The sequence below is a fragment of the Oncorhynchus gorbuscha genome, linkage group LG11, assembly GCF_021184085.1.
Source record: "Oncorhynchus gorbuscha isolate QuinsamMale2020 ecotype Even-year linkage group LG11, OgorEven_v1.0, whole genome shotgun sequence".
NCBI lineage: Eukaryota > Metazoa > Chordata > Actinopteri > Salmoniformes > Salmonidae > Oncorhynchus > Oncorhynchus gorbuscha.
The window spans coordinates 46,839,273-46,862,369 of record NC_060183.1 but is presented as its reverse complement, the minus strand read 5'-3'; the positions used below and the strand labels follow the sequence as shown (position 1 = coordinate 46,862,369).

Here is a 23,097-nt window from a genome sequence, read left to right as displayed (position 1 = left end):
GTGGTGGTCCAAACAGAGGATCCACTTTGGGAATTTCATATTCCTGGTCGTAATGTTGGTAAGTTGACGTTGCTCTTATATCCAATAGTTCTTCCCGGTTGTATGTAATAAGACTTAAAGGGAAAGGCGTTTCCGCTAGCGGGACAGCTCCGGTGAAAGTGGAGGGCGCGCAATTCAAATAAATATTCATAACAATTATGGATATTAAACATTTAGGTACATACAAGTGTCTCATATCGGTTGAAAGTTTAAGTTAGTGTTAATCTAACTGCACCGTCCAATTTACAGTATATTACAGCGAAAACATGCCATGTGATTGTTTGAGGACGGCGCCCCACATCAAAATATTTTTCCACCGGCACAGGTTTCATTTAAAAAATTCATAAAGGTTTCATAAAGGTTTCATAAATTAAATATTCACTTACTTTTTGGAAATCTTCCTCTGATTTGTCATCCAAAGGGTCTTAGCTTTAACATGTAGTGTTGTTTGGTTAGATAAAATCTTTCTTTATATGCCAAAAAGTCTGTTTAGTTGGCACCATCGATATATGCCAAAAAATACATTTTTATTTTCTTCTCAGTCTGTTTATCTTATCTTCAAGTTTCCAAGACTGTGTCCCTGTACCATCTTACTTGTTTTGGAATTTCCTGTGGAAGCCATAGAGTAATCCCCCTATACTTTCCATTCAACATGGTCTCTCTCTCTCAAAAAAATCTGTTTGAACCATATCTATTGTAATATTCTATTACATTATTTTAACATTTCTAAAACTTTGTTTCAACAAGTCCAAATACATTCAGGCGGAAATTGAGAAAAAAGGGGCCTAGACGATTTTCTGTGGTAACAATGTAAGAAATAATACGTAAAGAAAACAATAATCCCCCAATTAAAGAGTCTTGGTGGTTCCAATTTTATTTAAGAATGATGGAGGCTAAGTTTGGGGACCTTCAATGCTGTAGAGACCAACTGTGCTTCTAGCTCTCGAAGAGTTGGTTTTTGCTCTGTCATGCTGGTTCCAAACAGGTATTTCTCATGTCCAATCAATTGAAAACAGTTGGCCTCTGAATACTTATTCAATAAAAAATGGTTTTTCTTTGTCATTTTGAGGCACTGTGTGCAGATTGATAAGGAACATTTCTAATTTTGTCCATTTTAGAATAGGGCTGTAACGTAACAAAATGTGTACTAAGTCAAGGGGTACGAATACTTTCTGAAGGCAATGTAGTTGTCATCCAGTGGGAAAAAAACTATTTTGTGGCATTGGTATTTTTGTGAATGGAACATTCTAAAGCACTGGAGCTGGTGATAAATATTATATATTTGCAACAAATCAAATGAATTCAGCCGTTTTTACTGTCCTCGGGGGTGGAGTTTAAATAACACCTTTCTTTCTTTATCCACAGTCTCTTGTGTCCTGACAAACCCTGTACATCGTGAACCTGCTATCTCTTTTACAAGTGGCGAAGGAACTCTTTTTACACCCTTTAGCGAGTTCTGACCTGTGGTGAACCCAGGATAATCGAGTTTAGTATTTTGGTTTTTGAGCAAAGCGGTCTGAAAAGGGTCTTGGGGAGTGGAACGGCAGCTGCTTGCTCACTTGGGCGTGACTTGATAAAAGTGGGGGAGGCTTTTATCTGTTCCTCTCCCAGGACTAACCTTTCCTCACACATGGCTGCTCATTTAACAGGCCTGATGCTGGTTTAAAAGGGCTGATTCTCCCTGAATCCCCATGCTGGAGCGCTTCGGTCCCTACTCCCCTCTGGAAGGAAGCCAAGCTGGGCCACACTGCTCTCACCTTCCATGTACCTTGGGCCCTGGAGCTCTATGTACACTCAGATCTGATTAAGGCACGCAGAGTTAGAGAGAAGAACAGCGCTGTTTAGAAGTGAATTATCGGTGGTGTTCCGCATTTACAGTAGTTATAGAATGGAGAATGGAGTCTAGGAATGATACAGTATGTTGTTGAGCCTACATAATGCAATGACACAACATATATGCTTATAAAGCTCATACTATCTAGCCGAGAGCCAGACAGCCTTAGTGGGCTACAGGTGCCGTTCAATAAACACTCTCCTGTCTGTTCTGCCTTCAGGTAATTGACCAATGCAGTTTTGTCTGTTGCACCTGTTCCTCCATGCTTTGCTTGACCCAGTCAGTCTGATACCAGTCTGCAACTCTGTGATCCTGTGTCATGCTGGGTAAGTGGGGCCGTGCAGTGTAAATAAGAATGGGTTCTTAACTGACTTGCCAAGGTAAATAAAGGTTAAATAAATAAATACAAATAAATAAAAGTGGCATAATTTAAAACTGTAGTCAATGTACTTTTATGTCACTTGAAACGACTTTATATCACTGTGTTACCAAGGAATATTGGGTATGGCAAAGAGGTTTAAGACAGGATTTACAGTTGGAAGTTGAAGGTTTACATACACCTTTGCCAAATACATTTAAACAATTCCTGACATTTAATGCCAGTACAAATTCCCTGTCTTAGGTCAGTCAGGATCACCACCTTATTTTAAGAATGTGAAATGTCAGAATAATAGTAGAGAGAATGATTTATTTCAGCTTTTATTTCTTTCATCACATTCCCAGTGGGTCAGAAGTTTACATGCACTCAATTAGTATTTGGTAGCATTGCCTTTCAATTATTTAACTTGGGTCAAACGTTTCCGGTAGCCTTCCACAAGCTTCGCACAATAAGTTGGGTGAATTTTGGCCCATTCCTCCTGACAGAGCTGGTGTGACTGAGTCGTGTGTGTAGGCTTCCTTGCTCGCACACGCTTTTTCAGTTCTGTCCACAAATATAATTGAGGTCAGGGCTTTGTGATGGCAACTCTAATACCCTGACTTTGTTGTCCTTAAGCCATTTTGCCACAACTTTGGAAGTATGCTCGGGGTCATTGTCCATTTGGAAGACCCATTTGCCACCAAGCTTTAACTTCCGGACTGATGTCTTGAGATGTTGCTTCAATATATCCACCTAATTTTCTTTCCTCATGATGCCATCTATTTTGTGAAGTGCACCAGTCCCTCCTGCAGCAAACCACCCTCAACATGATGCTGCCACCCCCGTGCTTCACAGTTGGGATGGTTTTCTTCGGCTTGCAAGCCTCCCCCTTTTTCCTCCAAACATAACAATGGTCATTATGGCCAAACAGTTCTATTTTTGTTTCATCAGACCAGAGGACATTTCTCCCAAAAGTACGATCTTTGTCCCCATGTGCAGTTGCAAACTGTAGTCTGGCTTTTGTATGGGTTTTTTGGAGCAGTGGCTTCTTCCTTGCTGAGCGGCCATTCAGGTTATGTCGATATAGGACTCGTTTTTACTGTGGATATAGATACTTTTGTACCTGTTTCCTCCAGAATCTTCACAAGGTCCTTTGCTGTTGTTCTGGGATTGATTTGCACTTTTTGCACCAAAGTTCGTTCATCTCTAGGAGACAGAATATGTCTCCTTCCTGAGCGGAATGACGGCTACGTTGTCCCATGGTGTTTATACTTGCGTACTATTGTTTGTACAGATGAACGTGGTACCTTCAGGCATTTTGAAATTGTTCCCAAGGATGAACCAGACTTGTGGAGGTCTACAAATTTTTTTCTGAGGTCTCGGCTGATTTATTTTGATTTTCCCATGATGTCAAGCAACGAGGCACTGAGTTTGTAGGTAGGCCTTGAAATACATCCACAGGTACACCTCCAATTGACTCAAATTATGATCAGAAGCTTCTAAAGTCATGACATTATTTTCTGAAATGTTCCAAGCTGTTTAAATGAACAGTCAACTTAGTGTATGTAAACATCTGACCCACTGGAATTGTGATACAGGGAATTCAAAGTGAAATAATCTGTCTGTAAACAATTGTTGGAAAAATTATTTGTGTCATGCACAAAGTAGATGTCCTAACCGACTTGACAAAACTATAGTTTGTTAACAAGAAATTTGTGGAGTGGTTGAAAAACGAGTTTAATGACCCCTGCTGAAATGTAGTCCCTGTGCCTGACATGATCAGACTACCCCCTCTCCTTGGCAGCACTGCCAAGACCTGCACTCCTCACAAATGTCCTCATCATGGAATTCAGTCAAAGTCTACGTAGTAAGTGAATAACTAATCTAATCCAAAACTAATTAAGATTTAAAGGTTACATGCAACAATGAGAAATATTGCCAAAAGCACATTGGAAATCAATGTAACACATGACCAGCGTGAGAACAGAGGGCAGAGTGACAGGGGAGGGAGGGAAGCAGGGGAGGAGTCGGGGGTGGGGGAGGCTGCTTTCCTGCTCTCTCACTGTTAATCTTTCTGCTGACTGGCTGGCTGAGAGGAGGCTGAGGTGAGAGCAGAGTCGTGGTGAGCAGAGCAGTTGATTCCTGTAACTTTGGGTGATTATCATCAGAGTACCTGAACAAACGTCAGGCTCCACCTAACCCAGGAATTAGAGAGAGAGAGAGAGAGAGGCTGGGGTCTAGAACCTTACACAACATTTAAACCTCCAGTCTGTCTGCTCTCTCCAGCACTTCCTATACATGCTGCGCAGCCAAAGTCACCCATCTCCACCAGTCCACACTAACACACTCAACAGGAGGAGGAGGACATCACTAGGGCAACAGGTATGTGCAATTGACTTGTTTATGATTTGTTCACAGTCATTTTCTCTCTGCTAACATAGATTGATTGATGGATTTTGTGATTTGAAGATGAAGCTTGGATCAAATCTGTCTTCAAAATGTTTGCAGTATTGCGAGTTGAAAGCTATGTTTATTCTGTAAAACCTTCTTTCATTCACTACACTGCAGGGCATCCCTTCTAAAAAATAATACATTGAATAAGTCTGGAATTATTTGAATTAGACTATTTCCCCTATTCTCTGGCCATTATAAAGCTCACATTCCTTCTTCGAGAAACCCATCAAGCCCAACACACATGGGAACGAGCCGACAGATCTAGGCTAACCCCAATCTGACTGGCTCAATATTCAGGTATGCTATCCATGCACAACCACACAGCCTAGCCTATGGCTATGATGCTGCCCTCAGCATAAGACAATGATGAGGACACCCCCTCACTTGGGTCAAAGGAACACTATTAATACTATTATTGCTGAACATTGGACTTTCTTCTTACTATATTGCCTATGATCCAGGACATCTAGACAATAAGGACTCCACTTCAATTAATGAACAATATATTGAAGTGTCATACAGACTGGGGCGGCTTCATTGTGGGGATACAGCACATTGCATCCATATGTGGCCTAAATATGGCAATATAAATTGGAAGCTATTCCCCTGCTATTTTTTTATTGTACGACTGTTTAGGATAGATGGCCAGTCCTATATGAGCTACCACACAATTCCTTATTTCTTCTTCCTGTTGATCAGTGTCCCCTTCCCTTTACGCTACTTAAAATGTAGTATAGAACACCTAAATGCTTAATACAAATTTAGGGTACATTTATGTTTATGGTCATTTAAACCATATTGCTAATAATAATAATAATGATTATGGCTCAAGGGATATTACTCCTACAGTACAGCCATCCATTTGACTGTTTAGGCATATCAGTTGTTTTATCTCGCCTACTTTTCTCCTTTTCCTTTATTACTCACCATATGTCATCAAGTCTACTAACTTAAATGTACAAGTCTGAATGGGTAAATGCTTACTTATTGTGTTTCACTTCATTTATTTATGAATAGCATAAGTCCTAAACAAATATACACAGTTAGTGTACAAAAAACCTTTTGAACACCTTCCTTATATTGAGTTGCACCCCCTTTTTTCAGAACAGCCTCAATTCGTCCGGGCATGGACACTACAAGCTGCCGAAAGTGTTCCACGGGGATGCTGGTCCATGTTGACTCCAATTGCTTCCCACAGTTGTGTCAAGTTGGCTGGATGTCCATTATTGATACACACAGGAAACTGTTGAGCGTGAAAAACCCAGCAGCCTTGCACTTCTTCACACACTCAAACCGGTGCGCCTGGCACCTACTACTATAGCCTGTATGTGTATGCTCCAAATTCATATGTTCCTGCGTTTCTTGATTCTCTGAACACCATATTGTTATAATTAACTGAATTCCATCTGGTTATACGGACAGACATTAACGACATTTTGGACGTGCGAGACAAATCTAATAACTACAGTCCACATGCAACCAAGGCTCTCTAGCATACTGTATACTCTCTGATTACAACATCATTGATGCCCGGCAAGCACATCATCTTAAAGCAAAGGAAACATTCTCGCAAATTGACTTCATACAATTATCTACAACTGTATTTTCTTTAATCAAGAAAATAGAAATCTGACTTATTATGAGCTTGTCTGATCACCACACAAACAGCTGCCAACTTCAAATCTTAGAATCTACTAAAAGAGCCACAAGATGACATTTCAACCTTTCAATACTACAAAATCCTACATTCTGATTAATTTGAAATGTAACTAAATTCATTCATAATGATCAATCAAAATTCAGTCGACCTCTGGATTCTATGGGATGCCACTAAAGTTTTATAAAAAGTTGTGCAGCTGCATTTGCACCTGGTTGAATAAATTGCAATTAAAAATACATCTGAAATGGAAATGTCGTTAACTGTGTTAGAGCGTTCTCAACACACTCTTTTCAGACCAGTTACTCTTTTCAAAATCAAGACAGAACTTAATTTATTGATGAGACATAAAGCAGAATTTACCATCCATCGAGTTAGACTCAGCCATTACTTACATGGTAATCATCCTAGTCGTTTATTTGGCCAACAAACTTTGCAGTAATGAACAGTTACCTGATATAGTAACTATTGAATCTAAAACAGGGAAATTACTGTCAGAACCCAAATGAATCATTAAAATATTATTAAAAAACTGTACATCTCTGATTGTAAATCCACACCAAGCCAGAATAAGTCCTTTCTAAAATAATTAAGAACTCCTCTTCTCACAACAGAAGAAGTCACATCGCTGTGAGCCCAAATCTCTCTCAACTCAAAAGGGCATTGGATAGCATGAATAAAGGCACATTTCATTTTTTTAAATAAATAAGGTCCACTATTGTTCGAAATGATGAATACAGCCATTCACAAAGCTTGATTTTGGAAAGACGTGAATACATCACTAATTTCGCTTTTATTAAAAAAAGTTAAGGATGCCACCCTGTGTTCTCACTATAACCCCCTATCTATGATAAACACATATATAAAACTGTTTTCCAAAATGTTGTTGTCGTGTCTCGAGACTTAATTACCCAAATTGGCCCACACGGACTAAAGCGGATTTGTTAAAAAACATTTATTTTCGGGATAACCTCCACCAACCATTACATTTACATTTACATTTAAGTCATTTAGCAGACGCTCTTACTGTAAGGACAGACTCTGGGAGACCAGATGCAAGAACAGGGAGTGGATATTTAATCAATTACGGACATGAAACAAAACAAGGACAGCGTCTGGACGGGGGGAACAAAACGACATTAAGGCAGACACGAGGAAGAAACTGAGGAAGTGACAGATACAGGGGAGGCAATCAATAAAGTAATAGAGCCCAGGTGAGTCCCATGAAGTGCTGATGCGCATAACGATGGTGACAGGTGTGCGTAATGATGGGCCGCTTGGCGCCCTCGAGTGCCATAGAGGGGGAGCGGATAATTATATGTCTTAAATGCTTCATCAGAAACAACAGCTCCTTGAGCTGTATTATCTCTCGATGCAGAAAAAACTTTTGATATCTATAATGGTCATATCTCTGGTCTGTCTTGGAACATAATGGAAATATCTGCTGTGCTCCATTCAGCATCACTAGAAGCAGCAGACAGGGCAATCTAATTTCACCTTTGATATTTTTTATTATCCATGGAACCGCTAGCCCAGGAAGTTCATCAAGCGAAGGAAATAACATACATTTCCTTAAAATCTACTGATCTACTTCACATTATACACAGACAATATTTTACTATATCTAGACAATGTATCTCAATTGCTCCCAAATGCATTTAGGACCATAGATAAATTCAGCTTTTTTCAGTTACTGTACAACCAAATGCTCTGTCCAGAATACCCCTGAAGTATCCCCTCATGTGCATTTTACCAGTAGGCCTATGATCTCATGAGTCTTCTCAAGTACCTCCTATGTATAGGCCAAGTACCCCCAGGGATCCTAGTACTCCTGTTTGTTTCCCACTGATCTAATCAATTTGCTTCAAGCTTAACACCAACCCCAGTAAAATGACAAGTCATGTTTAAAGCACAGTACATTCTGCTTTCAACTGCTTTCCATTACCATTATTTTATTTACCTTTCAGTGAGAATACACATACTCTGCCCACTGTCATGCAACAGAAAGTTCATAAAATATGTTTTATAAAACAATTTAATTGAAACAGAATGAAACTTTTACATGTGAGTATTTTCTTCAAACAAATACAGACTTTCTTTCAATGAAGTACTCAATTGTTGTTGTTTACTTTTAACCTGGGTTTTAGACTGGCTCGCAAAATGTTTTGGTTTACCTTTAGCCTGGGTTTTAGACTGGCTCGCTAAATGTTTTGGTTTACCTTTAGCCTGGGTTTTAGACTGGCTCGCAAAATGTTTTGGTTTACCTTTAGCCTGGGTTTTAGACTGGCTCGCAAAATGTTTTGGTTTACCTTTAGCCTGGGTTTTAGACTGGCTCGCAAAATGTTTTGGTTTACCTTTAGCCTGGGTTTTAGACTGGCTTGCTAAATATTTTGGTTTTAGCTTTAGCCTGGGTTTAGACTGGCTGACTAAATGTTGTGGCTTAACTTAAACCTGGGTTTTAGACTGGCTCAATAAATGTTTTGGTTTACCTTTAGCCTGGGTTTTTAGATTGGCTTGCTAAATGTTTTGGTTTACCTTTAGTCTGTGTTGTAGACTGGCTCAACAAATGTTTTGGTTTACCTTTAGCTTGGGTTTTAGATTGGCTTGCTAAATGTTTTGGTTTTACCTTTAGCCTGGGTTTTAGATTGGCTTGCTAAATGTTTTGGTTTTACCTTTAGCCTGGGTTTTAGATTGGCTTGCTAAATGTTTTGGTTTTACCTTTAGCCTGGGTGTTAGACTGGCTTGCTAAATGTTTTGGTTTTTACCTTTAACCTGGGTTTTATATTGGCTTGCTAAATGTTTTAGTTTTACCTTTAGCCTGGGTTTTAGATTGGCTTGCTAAATGTTTTGGTTTTACCTTTAGCATGGGTTTTAGACTGGCTTGCTAAATGTTTTGGTTTTACCTTTAGCCTAAATGTTTTGGTTTTCCGGTTCCGGTTGGAGAGAGTGGTCGCATCTGCACGTCGCTCCAACGGGTAGTATAACTTTTTCATTATATTTCATTATATTTCATCATTATATTTCATTATATCACAACGGTTTGATTTGTCTTATCTTAGCAATTTCTTCTCAGCTAGCTACATAGCCGTCTTTGTATCAAAGATAATTGCGTAATTATCGTATTTCGCCGTCCTAACGTAGTCTTCACTAGCCAGCTAGCTAACGTCCACTGATTAGCTGCACTGAGAAACTATTACTATTTCACTCAACTGAATGACTTGATTAGTTTAGTGTTAGCTACCTACATAGCTGTCTTTGCTGTCTTCGTATCATCGTATCCAAGATAATTGTGTTGTTTAGGTTTAGAGTGTGTAGTCTTAGAGTGATTATCTTAATTTACCGAGGTTAGCTAGCCAGCTATTTGTCGTCCTTAACGTAGGTGACTCTGCTAGCTAGCCAACTCTGCTAGCTAGCCAACAGCTAGCCAACGCTAGCCAACGTCTTCTGTATAGAACTCAACTACCCGGTCGCATTCACAGGTTGTATCACTTTTTCACTTCATTTCATTACAGTACAACGGTTTGATTTGTTTGATCGTAGCTAGCTAGCTACATAGCCGTCTTTGTATCAAAGATAATTGTGTAGTCTAGAGCGATTTTCTAGGTTCGCTAGCCATCTATTGTCGTTCTTTTAGCGCAGCGTGGGTAAACAACACTGCTAGCTAGCCTGCTAGCCCCCGAATAGCAACACTGCAGAAACTATTACACTCAACGGAACGACTTGATTAGTGTAGTGTCAACAACGCACCCACTGCCAGCTGGCCTACTTCAGCAGTACTGTATCATTTTAATCATTTTAGTCAATAAGATTCTTGCTACGTAGCTTAACTTTCTGAACATTCGAGACGTGTAGTCCACTTGTCATTCAATCTCCTTTGCATTAGCGTAGCCTCTTCTGTAGCCTGTCAACTATGTGTCTGTTTATCCCTGTTCTCTCCTCTCTGCACAGACCATACAAACGCTCCACACCGCGTGGCCGCGGCCACCCTACTCTGGTGGTCCCAGCGCGCACGACCCACGTGGAGTTCAGGTCTCCGGTAGCCTCTGGAACTGCCAATCTGCGGTCAACAAGGCAGAGTTCATCTCAGCCTATGCCTCCCTCCAGTCCTCGACTTCTTGGCACTGACGGAAACATGGATCACCACAGACAACACTGCTTTCCTACTGCTCTCTCTTCGTCCGCCCACGTGTTCTCGCACACCCCGAGAGCGTCTGGTCAGCGGGGTGGTGGCACCGGGATCCTCATCTCTCCCAAGTGGTCATTCTCTCTTTCTCCCCTTACCCATCTGTCTATCGCCTCCTTTGAATTCCATGCTGTCACAGTTACTAGCCCTTTCAAGCTTAACATCCTTATCATTTATCGCCCTCCAGGTTCCTCGGAGAGTTCATCAATGAGCTTGATGCCTTGATAAGCTCCTTTCCTGAGGACGGCTCACCTCTCACAGTTCTGGGCGACTTTAACCTCCCCACGTCTACCTTTGACTCTTTCCTCTCTGCCTCCTTCTTTCCACTCCTCTCCTTTTTGACCTCACCCTCTCACCTTCCCCCCTACTCACAAGGCAGGCAATACGCTTGACCTCATCTTTTAGATGCTGTTCTTCCACTAACCTCACTGCAACTCCCTCCAAGTCTCCGACCACTGCCTTGTATCCTTTTCCCTCTCGCTCTCATCCAACACCTCCCACACTGCCCCTACTCGGATGGTATCGCGCCGTCCCAACCTTCGCTCTCTCTCCCCCGCTAAATCTCCTCTTCCATCCTATCATCTCTTCCCTCCGCTCAAACCTTCTCCCACCTATCTCCTGATTCTGCCTCCTCAACCCTCCTCTCCTCCCTCTCTGCATCCCTTGACTCTCTATGTCCCCTATCCTCCAGGCCGGCTCGGTCCTCCCTCCCGCTCCGTGGCTCGATGACTCATTGCGAGCTCACAGAACAGGGCTCCGGGCAGCCGAGCGGAAATGGAGGAAAACTGCGGACCTGGCATCCTTTCACTCCCTCCTCTCTACATTTTCCTCCTCTGTCTCTGCTGCTAAAGCCACTTTCTACCACGCTTTTCCAAGCATCTGCCTCTAACCCTAGGAAGCTCTTTGCCACCTTCTCCTCCCTCCTGAATCCTCCGCCCCCTCCCCCTCCTCCCTCTCTGCAGATGACTTGGTTTACCATTTTGAAAAGAAGGTCGACGACATCCGATCCTCGTTTGCTAAGTCAAACGACACCGCTGGTTCTGCTCACACTGCCCTACCCTGTGCTCTGACCTCTTTCTCCCCTCTCTCTCAGATGAAATCTCGGTTTTGACGGCCGGCCGCCCAACAACCTGCCCGCTTGACCCTATCCCCTCCTCTCTTCTCCAGACCATTTCCGGAGACCTTCTCCCTTACCTCACCTCGCTCATCAACTCATCCCTGACCGTTGGCTACGTCCCTTCCGTCTTCAAGAGAGCGAGGTTGCACCCCTTCTGAAAAAACCTACACTCGATCCCTCCGATGTCAAAATTACAGACCAGTATCCCTTCTTTTTTTCTCTCCAAAACTCTTGAACGTGCCGTCCTTGGCCAGCTCTCCCGCTATCTCTCTCTGAATGACCTTCTTGATCCAAATCAGTCAGGTTTCAAGACTAGTCATTCAACTGAGACTGCTCTCCTCTGTATCACGGAGGCGCTCCGCACTGCTAAAGCTAACTCTTCTCCTCTGCTCTCATCCTTCTAGATCTATCGGCTGCCTTCGATACTGTGAACCATCAGATCCTCCTCTCCACCCTCTCCGAGTTGGGCATCTCCGGCGCGGCCCACGCTTTTGCGTCCTACCTGACAGGTCGCTCCTACCAGGTGGCGTGGCGAGAATCTGTCTCCTCACCACGCGCTCTCACCACTGGTGTCCCCCAGGGCTCTGTTCTTGGCCCTCTCCTATTCTCACTATACACCAAGTCATTTGGCTCTGTCATAACCTCACATGGTCTCTCTTATCATTGCTATGCAGACGACACACAATTAATCTTCTCCTTTCCCCCTTCTGAGACCAGGTGGCGAGCATCTGGCATGTCTGGCAGACATATCAGTGTGGATGACGGATCACCACCTCAAGCTGAACCTCGGCAAGACGGAGCTGCTCTTCCTCCCGGGGAAGGACTGCCCGTTCCATGATCTCGCCATCACGGTCGACAACTCCATTGTGTCCTCCTCCCAGAGCGCCAAGAACCTTGGCGTGATCCTGGACAACACCCTGTCGTTCTCAACTAACATCAAGGCGGTGGCCCGTTTGTAGGTTCATGCTCTACAACATCCGGAGTTTGCCTCACACAGGAAGCGGCGCAGGTCCTAATCCAGGCACTTGTCATCTCCCGTCTGGATTACTGCAACTCGCTGTTGGCTGGGCTCCTGCCTGTGCCATTAAACCCCTTCAACTCATCCAGAACGCCGCAGCCCGTCTGGTGTTCAACCTTCCCAAGTTCTCTCACGTCACCCCGCTCCTCCGTTCTCTCCACTGGCTTCCAGTTGAAGCTCGCATCCGCTACAAGACCATGGTGCTTGCCTACGGAGCTGTGAGGGGAACGGCACCTCAGTACCTCCAGGCTCTGATCAGGCCCTACACCCAAACAAGGGCACTGCGTTCATCCACCTCTGGCCTGCTCGCCTCCCTACCACTGAGGAAGTACAGCTCCCGCTCAGCCCAGTCAAAACTGTTCGCTGCCCTGGCCCCCCAATGGTGGAACAAACTCCCTCACGACGCCAGGACAGCGGAGTCAATCACCACCTTCCGGAGACACCTGAAACCCCACCTCTTTAAGGAATACCTAGGATAGGTTAAGTAATCCCTCTCACCCCACCCCCTAAGTTTTAGATGCACTATTGTTAAACTGTCCCACTGGATGTCATAAGGTGAATGCACCAATTTGTAAGTCGCTCTGGATAAGAGCGTCTGCTAAATGACTTAAATGTAAATGTAAATGTTTTAGACTGGCTCGCAAAATGTTTTGGTTTACCTTTAGCCTGGGTTTTAGACTGGCTCGCAAAATGTTTTGGTTTACCTTTAGCCTGGGTTTTAGACTGGCTCGCTAAATGTTTTGGTTTACCTTTAGCCTGGGTTTTAGACTGGCTCGCAAAATGTTTTGGTTTACCTTTAGTATGGGTTTTTGACTGGCTCGCAAAATGTATTGGTTTACCTTTAGCCTGGGTTTTAGACTGGCTCGCAAAATGTTTTGGTTTACCTTTAGCCTGGGTTTTAGACTGGCTTGCTAAATATTTTGGTTTTACCTTCAGCCTGGGTTTTAGATTGGCTTGCTAAATGTTTTGGTTTTACCTTTAGCCTGGGTTTTAGATTGGCTTCCTAAATGTTTTGGTTTTACCTTTAGCCTGGGTGTTAGACTGGCTTGCTAAATGTTTTGGTTTTTACCTTTAACCTGGGTTTTATATTGGCTTGCTAAATGTTTTAGTTTTACCTTTAGCCTGGGTTTTAGATTGGCTTGCTAAATGTTTTGGTTTTACCTTTAGCATGGGTTTTAGACTGGCTTGCTAAATGTTTTGGTTTTACCTTTAGCATGGGTTTTAGACTGGCTTGCTAAATGTTTTGGTTTTACCTTTAGCATGGGTTTTAGACTGGCTCGCAAAATGATTTGGTTTACCTTTAGCCTGGGTTTTAGACTGGCTCGCAAAATGTTTTGGTTTACCTTTAGCCTGGGTTTTAGACTGGCTCGCAAAATGTTTTGGTTTACCTTTAGCCTGGGTTTTAGACTGGCTCGCTAAATGTTTTGGTTTACCTTTAGCCTGGGTTTTAGACTGGCTCGCAAAATGTTTTGGTTTACCTTTAGCATGGGTTTTTGACTGGCTCGCAAAATGTATTGGTTTACCTTTAGCCTGGGTTTTAGACTGGCTCGCAAAATGTTTTGGTTTACCTTTAGCCTGGGTTTTAGACTGGCTTGCTAAATATTTTGGTTTTACCTTCAGCCTGGGTTTTAGATTGGCTTGCTAAATGTTTTGGTTTTACCTTTAGCCTGGGTTTTAGATTGGCTTCCTAAATGTTTTGGTTTTACCTTTAGCATGGGTTTTAGACTGGCTTGCTAAATGTTTTGGTTTTACCTTTAGCATGGGTTTTAGACTGGCTCGCAAAATGTTTTGGTTTACCTTTAGCCTGGGTTTTAGACTGGCTCGCTAAATGTTTTGGTTTTACCTTTAGCTTGGGTTTTAGATTGGCTTGCTAAATATTTTGGTTTTACCTTTAGCATGGGTTTTAGATTGGCTTGCTAAATGTTTTGGTTTTACCTTTAGCATGGGTTTTAGACTGGCTTGCTAAATGTTTTGGTTTTACCTTCAGCCTGGGTTTTAGATTGGCTTGCTAAATGTTTTGGTTTTACCTTTAGCCTGGGTTTTAGATTGGCTTGCTAAATGTTTTGGTTTTACCTTTAGCCTGGGTTTTAGATTGGCTTGCTAAATGTTTTGGTTTTACCTTTAGCCTGGGCGTTAGACTGGCTTGCTAAATGTTTTGGTTTTTACCTTTAACCTGGGTTTTATATTGGCTTGCTAAATGTTTTAGTTTTACCTTTAGCCTGGGTTTTAGATTGGCTTGCTAAATGTTTTGGTTTTACCTTTAGCATGGGTTTTAGACTGGCTTGCTAAATGTTTTGGTTTTACCTTCAGCCTGGGTTTTAGATTGGCTTGCTAAATGTTTTGGTTTTACCTTTAGCCTGGGTTTTAGATTGGCTTCCTAAATGTTTTGGTTTTACCTTTAGCATGGGTTTTAGACTGGCTCGCAAAATGTTTTGGTTTACCTTTAGCCTGGGTTTTAGAATGGCTCGCAAAATGTTTTGGTTTACCTTTAGACTGGGTTTTAGACTGGCTTGCTAAATATTTTGGTTTTAGCTTTAGCCTGGGTTTAGACTGGCTCACTAAATGTTGTGGCTTAACTTAAGCCTGGGTTTTAGACTGGCTCGCTAAATGTTTTGGTTTATCTTTAGACTGTATTGTAGACTGGCTCAAAAAATGTTTTGGTTTACCTTTAGCCTGGATTTTTAGATTGGCTTGCTAAATGTTTTGGTTTACCTGTAGTCTGTGTTGTAGACTGGCTCAACAAATGTTTTGGTTTACCTTTAGCCTGGGTTTTAGATTGGCTCGCTAAATGTTTTGGTTTTACCTTTAGCCTGGGTTATAGACTGGCTTGCTAAATGTTTTGGTTTTAACTTTAGCCTTTTTAGACCGGCTCGCTAAATGTTTTGGTTTACCTTTAGGCTGGGTTTTAGACCGGCTTAAATGTTTTGGTTAACCTTTAGCATGGATTTTAACTGGCTTTAAATGTTTCGTTTTACCTTTAGCCTGGGTCTTAGACTGGCTCGCTAAATGTTTTGGTTTTACCTTTAGCCTGGGTTTTAGATTGGCTTGCTAAATATTTTGGTTTTACCTTTAGCATGGGTTTTAGATTGGCTTGCTAAATGTTTTGGTTTTACCTTTAGCATGGGTTTTAGACTGGCTTGCTAAATGTTTTGGTTTTACCTTCAGCCTGGGTTTTAGATTGGCTTGCTAAATGTTTTGGTTTTACCTTTAGCCTGGGTTTTAGATTGGCTTCCTAAATGTTTTGGTTTACCTGTAGTCTGTGTTGTAGACTGGCTCAACAAATGTTTTGGTTTACCTTTAGCCTGGGTTTTAGATTGGCTCGCTAAATGTTTTGGTTTTACCTTTAGCCTGGGTTATAAACTGGCTTGCTAAATGTTTTGGTTTTAACTTTAGCCTAGGTTTTAGACCGGCTCGCTAAATGTTTTGGTTTACCTTTAGCCTGGGTTTTAGACTGGCTTGCTAAATGTTTTGGTTTTAACTTTAGCCTAGGTTTTAGACCGCCTCGCTAAATGTTTTGGTTTACCTTTAGCCTGGGTTTTAGACCGGCTCGCTAAATGTTTTGGTTAACCTTTAGCATGGATTTTAGACTGGCTTGCTAAATGTTTTGTTTTACCTTTAGCCTGGTTCTTAGACTGGCTCGCTAAATGTTTTGGTTTTACCTTTAGCCTGGGTGTTAGACTGGCTTGCTAAATGTTTTGGTTTTTACCTTTAACCTGGGTTTTATATTGGCTTGCTAAATGCTTTAGTTTTACCTTTAGCCTGGGTTTTAGATTGGCTTGCTAAATGTTTTGGTTTTACCTTTAGCATGGGTTTTAGACTGGCTTGCTAAATGTTTTGGTTTTACCTTCAGCCTGGGTTTAGATTGGCTTGCTAAATGTTTTGGTTTTACCTTTAGCCTGGGTTTTAGATTGGCTTCCTAAATGTTTTGGTTTTACCTTTAGCATGGTTTTTAGACTGGCTTGCTAAATGTTTTGGTTTTACCCTTAGCATGGGTTTTAGACTGGCTCGCTAAATGTTTTGGTTTTACCTTTAGCATGGGTTTTAGACTGGCTCGCAAAATGTTTTGGTTTACCTTTAGCCTGGGTTTTAGACTGGCTCGCAAAATGTTTTGGTTTACCTTTAGCCTGGGTTTTAGACTGGCTCGCAAAATGTTTTGGTTTACCTTTAGCCTGGGTTTTAGACTGGCTCGCAAAATGTTTTGGTTTACCTTTAGACTGGGTTTTAGACTGGCTTGCTAAATATTTTGGTTTTAGCTTTAGCCTGGGTTTAGACTGGCTGACTAAATGTTTTGGTTTACCTTTAACCTGGGTTTAGACTGGCTCACTAAATGTTGTGGCTTAACTTAAGCCTGGGTTTTAGACTGGCTCGCTAAATGTTTTGGTTTATCTTTAGCTTGTATTGTAGACTGGCTCAACAAATGTTTTGGTTTACCTTTAGCCTGGGTTTTAGATTGGCTCGCTAAATGTTTTGGTTTTACCTTTAGCCTGGGTTATAGACTGGCTTGCTAAATGTTTTGGTTTTAACTTTAGCCTAGGTTTTAGACCGGCTCGCTAAATGTTTTGGTTTACCTTTAGCCTGGGTTTTAGACCGGCTCGCTAAATGTTTTGGTTTTAACTTTAGCCTAGGTTTTAGACCGGCTCGCTAAATGTTTTGGTTTACCTTTAGGCTGGGTTTTAGACCGGCTCGCTAAATGTTTTGGTTAACCTTTAGCATGGATTTTAGACTGGCTTGCTAAATGTTTTGTTTTACCTTTAGCCTGGGTCTTAGACTGGCTCGCTAAATGTTTTGGTTTTACCTTTAGCCTGGGTTTTAGATTGGCTTGCTAAATATTTTGGTTTTACCTTTAGCATGGGTTTTAGATTGGCTTGCTAAATGTTTTGGTTTTACCTTTAGCATGGGTTTTAGACTGGCTTGCTAAATGTTTTGGTTTTACCTTCAGCCTGGGTTTTAGATTGGCTTGCTAAATGTTTTGGTTTTACCTTTAGCCTGGGTTTTAGATTGGCTTCCTAAATGTTTTGGTTTACCTGTAGTCTGTGTTGTAGACTGGCTCAACAAATGTTTTGGTTTACCTTTAGCCTGGGTTTTAGATTGGCTCGCTAAATGTTTTGGTTTTACCTTTAGCCTGGGTTATAAACTGGCTTGCTAAATGTTTTGGTTTTAACTTTAGCCTAGGTTTTAGACCGCTTGCTAAATGTTTTGGTTTACCTTTAGCCTGGGTTTTAGACTGGCTTGCTAAATGTTTTGGTTTTAACTTTAGCCTAGGTTTTAGACCGCCTCGCTAAATGTTTTGGTTTACCTTTAGCCTGGGTTTTAGACCGGCTCGCTAAATGTTTTGGTTAACCTTTAGCATGGATTTTAGACTGGCTTGCTAAATGTTTTGTTTTACCTTTAGCCTGGTTCTTAGACTGGCTCGCTAAATGTTTTGGTTTTACCTTTAGCCTGGGTGTTAGACTGGCTTGCTAAATGTTTTGGTTTTTACCTTTAACCTGGGTTTTATATTGGCTTGCTAAATGTTTTAGTTTTACCTTTAGCCTGGGTTTTAGATTGGCTTGCTAAATGTTTTGGTTTTACCTTTAGCATGGGTTTTAGACTGGCTTGCTAAATGTTTTGGTTTTACCTTCAGCCTGGGTTTAAGATTGGCTTGCTAAATGTTTTGGTTTTACCTTTAGCCTGGGTTTTAGATTGGCTTCCTAAATGTTTTGGTTTTACCTTTAGCATGGTTTTTAGACTGGCTTGCTAAATGTTTTGGTTTTACCCTTAGCATGGGTTTTAGACTGGCTCGCTAAATGTTTTGGTTTTACCTTTAGCATGGGTTTTAGACTGGCTCGCAAAATGTTTTGGTTTACCTTTAGCCTGGGTTTTAGACTGGCTCGCAAAATGTTTTGGTTTACCTTTAGCCTGGGTTTTAGACTGGCTCGCAAAATGTTTTGGTTTACCTTTAGCCTGGGTTTTAGACTGGCTCGCAAAATGTTTTGGTTTACCTTTAGACTGGGTTTTAGACTGGCTTGCTAAATATTTTGGTTTTAGCTTTAGCCTGGGTTTAGACTGGCTGACTAAATGTTTTGGTTTACCTTTAACCTGGGTTTAGACTGGCTCACTAAATGTTGTGGCTTAACTTAAGCCTGGGTTTTAGACTGGCTCGCTAAATGTTTTGGTTTATCTTTAGCTTGTATTGTAGACTGGCTCAACAAATGTTTTGGTTTACCTTTAGCCTGGGTTTTAGATTGGCTCGCTAAATGTTTTGGTTTTACCTTTAGCCTGGGTTATAGACTGGCTTGCTAAATGTTTTGGTTTTAACTTTAGCCTAGGTTTTAGACCGGCTCGCTAAATGTTTTGGTTTACCTTTAGCCTGGGTTTTAGACCGGCTCGCTAAATGTTTTGGTTAACCTTTAGCATGGATTTTAGACTGGCTTTCTAAATGTTTTGTTTTACCTTTAGCCTGGGTCTTAGACTGGCTCGCTAAATGTTTTGGTTTTACCTTTAGCCTGGGTTTTAGATTGGCTTGCTAAATATTTTGGTTTTACCTTTAGCATGGGTTTTAGATTGGCTTGCTAAATGTTTTGGTTTTACCTTTAGCATGGGTTTTAGATTGGCTTGCTAAATGTTTTGGTTTTACCTTTAGCCTGGGTTTTAGACTGGCTTGCTAAATGTTTTGGTTTTAACTTTAGCCTAGGTTTTAGATTGGCTCGCTAAATGTTTTGGTTTTACCTTTAGCCTGGGTTTTAGATTGGCTTCCTAAATGTTTTGGTTTTACCTTTAGCATGGGCTTTAGACTGGCTTGCTAAATGTTTTGGTTTTACCCTTAGCATGGGTTTTAGACTGGCTCGCTAAATGTTTTGGTTTTACCTTTAGCATGGGTTTTAGACTGGCTTGTTTTGGTTTACCTTTAGCCTGGGTTTTAGACTGGCTCGCTAAATGTTTTGGTTTACCTTTAGCATGGGTTTTAGACTGGCTTGCTAAATATTTTGGTTTTAGCTTTAGCCTGGGTTTAGACTGGCTGACTAAATGTTTTGGTTTACCTTTAACCTGGGTTTAGACTGGCTCACTAAATGTTGTGGCTTAACTTAAGCCTGGGTTTTAGACTGGCTCGCTAAATGTTTTGGTTTATCTTTAGCCTGTATTGTAGACTGGCTCAAAAAATGTTTTGGTTTACCTTTAGCCTGGATTTTTAGATTGGCTTGCTAAATGTTTTGGTTTACCTGTAGTCTGTGTTGTAGACTGGCTCAACAAATGTTTTGGTTTACCTTTAGCCTGGGTTTTAGATTGGCTCGCTAAATGTTTTGGTTTTACCTTTAGCCTGGGTTTTAGACTGGCTTGCTAAATGTTTTGGTTTTAACTTTAGCCTAGGTTTTAGACCGGCTCGCTAAATGTTTTGGTTAACCTTTAGCATGGATTTTAGATTGGCTTGCTAAATGTTTTGGTTTTACCTTTAGCATGGGTTTTAGATTGGCTTGCTAAATGTTTTGGTTTTACCTTTAGCCTGGGTTTTAGACTGGCTTGCTAAATGTTTTGGTTTTAACTTTAGCCTAGGTTTTAGACCGGCTCGCTAAATATTTTGGTTTACCTTTAGCCTGGGTTTTAGACCGGCTCGCTAAATGTTTTGGTTAACCTTTAGCATGGATTTTAGACTGGCATGCTAAATGTTTTGTTTTACCTTTAGCCTGGGTCTTAGACTGGCTCGCTAAATGTTTTGGTTTTACCTTTAGCCTGGGTGTTAGACTGGCTTGCTAAATGATTTGGTTTTTACCTTTAACCTGGGTTTTATATTGGCTTGCTAAATGTTTTAGTTTTACCTTTAGCCTGGGTTTTAGATTGGCTTGCTAAATGTTTTGGTTTTACCTTTAGCATGGGTTTTAGACTGGCTTGCTAAATGTTTTGGTTTTACCTTCAGCCTGGGTTTTAGATTGGCTTGCTAAATGTTTTGGTTTTACCTTTAGCCTGGGTTTTAGATTAGCTTCCTAAATGTTTTGGTTTTACCTTTAGCATGGGTTTTAGACTGGCTTGCTAAATGTTTTGGTTTTACCTTTAGCATGGGTTTTAGACTGGCTCGCAAAATATTTTGGTTTACCTTTAGCCTGGGTTTTAGATTGGCTCGCTAAATGTTTTGGTTTTACCTTTAGCCTGGGTTATAGACCGGCTCGCTAAATGTTTTGGTTTATCTTTAGCCTGGGTTTTAGACCGGCTCGCTAAATGTTTTGGTTTATCTTTAGCCTGGGTTTTAGACCGGCTCTGTTTTGGTTAACCTTTAGCATTTTTAGACTGGCTTGCTAAATGTTTTGTTTTACCTTTAGCCTGGGTTTAGACTGGCTCGCTAAATGTTTTGGTTTTACCTTTAGCCTGGGTTTTAGATTGGCTTGCTAAATATTTTGGTTTTACCTTTAGCATGGGTTTTAGATTGGCTTGCTAAATGTTTTGGTTTTACCTTTAGCATGGGTTTTAGATTGGCTTGCTAAATGTTTTGGTTTTACCTTTAGCCTGGGTTTTAGACTGGCTTGCTAAATGTTTTGGTTTTAACTTTAGCCTAGGTTTTAGACCGGCTCGCTAAATGTTTTGGTTTACCTTTAGCCTGGGTTTTAGACCGGCTCGCTAAATGTTTTGGTTAACCTTTAGCATGGATTTTAGACTGGCTTGCTAAATGTTTTGTTTTACCTTTAGCCTGGGTCTTAGACTGGCTCGCTAAATGTTTTGGTTTTACCTTTAGCCTGGGTTTTAGATTGGCTTGCTAAATATTTTGGTTTTACCTTTAGCATGGGTTTTAGATTGGCTTGCTAAATGTTTTGGTTTTACCTTTAGCCTGGGTTTTAGATTGGCTTGCTAAATGTTTTGGTTTTACCTTTAGCCTGGGTTTTAGACTGGCTTGCTAAATGTTTTGGTTTTACCTTTAAGCCTGGGTTTTAGATTGGCTTGCTAAATGTTTTGGTTTTACCTTTAGCCTGGGTTTTAGACTGGCTCGCTAAATGTTTAGGTTTTACCTTTAGCCTGGGTTTTAGATTGGCTTGCTAAATATTTTGGTTTTACCTTTAGCATGGGTTTTAGACTGGCTCGCTAAATGTTTTGGTTTTACCTTCAGCATGGGTTTTAGACTGGCTTGCTAAATATTTTGGTTTTACCTTTAGCATGGGTTTTAGACTGGCTTGCTAAATGTTTTGATTTTACCTTCAGCCTGGGTTTTAGATTGGCTCGCTAAATGTTTTGGTTTTACCTTTAGCCTGGGTTTTAGATTGGCTTGCTAAATGTTTTGGTTTTACCTTTAGCCTGGGTTTTAGATTGGCTTGCTAAATGTTTTGATTTTACCTTTAGCCTGGGTGTTAGACTGGCTTGCTAAATGTTTTGGTTTTACCTTTAGCCTGGGTTTTAGATTGGTTCGCTAAATGTTTTGGTTTTACCTTTAGCCTGGGTTTTAGATTGGCTTGCTAAATGTTTTGGTTTTACCTTTAGCCTGGGTTTTAGATTGGCTTGCTAAATGTTTTGGTTTTACCTTTAGCCTGGGTGTTAGACTGGCTTGCTAAATGTTTTGGTTTTACCTTTAGCCTGGGTTTTAGATTGGCTTGCTAAATGTTTTGGTTTTACCTTTAGCCTGGGTTTTAGACTGGCTTGCTAAATGTTTTGGTTTTACCTTTAGCCTGGGTTTTAGACTGGCTTGCTAAATGTTTTGGTTTTACCTTTAGCCTGGGTTTTAGATTGGCTTGCTAAATGTTTTGGTTTTACCTTTAGCCTGGGTTTTAGACTGGCTTGCTAAATGTTTTTTTTACCTTTAGCATGGGTTTTAGACTGGCTTGCTAAATGTTTTGGTTTTACCTTTAGCATGGGTTTTAGACTGGCTTGCTAAATGTTTTGGTTTTACCTTTAGCATGGGTTTTAGATTGGCTTGTTAAATGTTTTGGTTTTACCTTTAGCATGGGTTTTAGACTGGCTTGCTAAATGTTTTGGTTTTACCTTTAGCATGGGTGTTAGACTGGCTTGCTAAATGTTTTGGTTTTACCTTTAGCCTGGGTTTTAGATTGGCTTGCTAAATGTTTTGGTTTTACCTTTAGCCTGGGTTTTAGATTGGCTTGCTAAATGTTTTGGTTTTACCTTTAGCCTGGGTTTTAGACTGGCTCGCAAAATGTTTTGGTTTACCTTTAGCCTGGGTTTTAGACTGGCTCGCAAAATGTTTTGGTTTACCTTTAGCCTGGGTTTTAGACTGGCTCGCAAAATGTTTTGGTTTACCTTTAGACTGGGTTTTAGACTGGCTTGCTAAATATTTTGGTTTTAGCTTTAGCCTGGGTTTAGACTGGCTGACTAAATGTTTTGGTTTACCTTTAACCTGGGTTTAGACTGGCTCACTAAATGTTGTGGCTTAACTTAAGCCTGGGTTTTAGACTGGCTCGCTAAATGTTTTGGTTTATCTTTAGCCTGTATTGTAGACTGGCTCAAAAAATGTTTTGGTTTACCTTT

General features: G+C 41.0%; 1 protein-coding gene across 1 annotated transcript in view; it reads left to right on the top strand.

Annotated features, from left to right (window-relative positions):
• The first annotated feature begins 4,381 nt into the window (after positions 1-4,381).
• Positions 4,382-23,097, top strand: part of opn4xa (opsin 4xa) — an 89,450-nt gene continuing 70,734 nt past the window's right edge. The window contains exon 1 of the mRNA XM_046368157.1: positions 4,382-4,613. The gene's annotated coding sequence lies outside the window, so the exon portion shown is untranslated. The remainder of the gene's footprint in view (positions 4,614-23,097) is intronic.